Here is a 248-nt window from a genome sequence, read left to right as displayed (position 1 = left end):
GCTAGACCGCAGGCCCAAGAAGGCGGGGACCACTCTGGCTTGTTTGTCCCGCCCTGCACAGTGCCAGGCACACAGCAGGTGTTTAATTGGTACCTAAAACGACAAAAAGACCCAACCCGCCCCGTCCCCGCAGAGCGCCTCCTCTGACGTCTTCTTGTATCTCTCACAGGCTCCTGGGCGGGACGGCCCCTAGTCCCCGAAGGACCAGCCCGGCCCCGGCCAGCACCCCTTCGCGCAGGAACCATGGC

At 64.1% G+C, this 248-nt stretch overlaps 1 protein-coding gene across 1 annotated transcript in view; it reads left to right on the top strand.

The window, feature by feature from the left end:
* The window catches only part of CDH22 (cadherin 22, type 2), a 104,673-nt gene that overhangs the window by 19,276 nt on the left and 85,149 nt on the right, over positions 1–248 (top strand). The gene's annotated exons all lie outside the window — the stretch shown is intronic.

The sequence above is a fragment of the Bison bison genome, unplaced genomic scaffold (genome assembly GCF_000754665.1).
Source record: "Bison bison bison isolate TAMUID 2011002044 unplaced genomic scaffold, Bison_UMD1.0 scf7180017864038, whole genome shotgun sequence".
In the NCBI taxonomy this organism is placed as follows: Eukaryota; Metazoa; Chordata; class Mammalia; order Artiodactyla; family Bovidae; genus Bison; species Bison bison.
The sequence above is the reverse complement of the archived record's forward strand: the minus strand, read 5'-3'. Positions and strand labels throughout refer to the sequence as shown.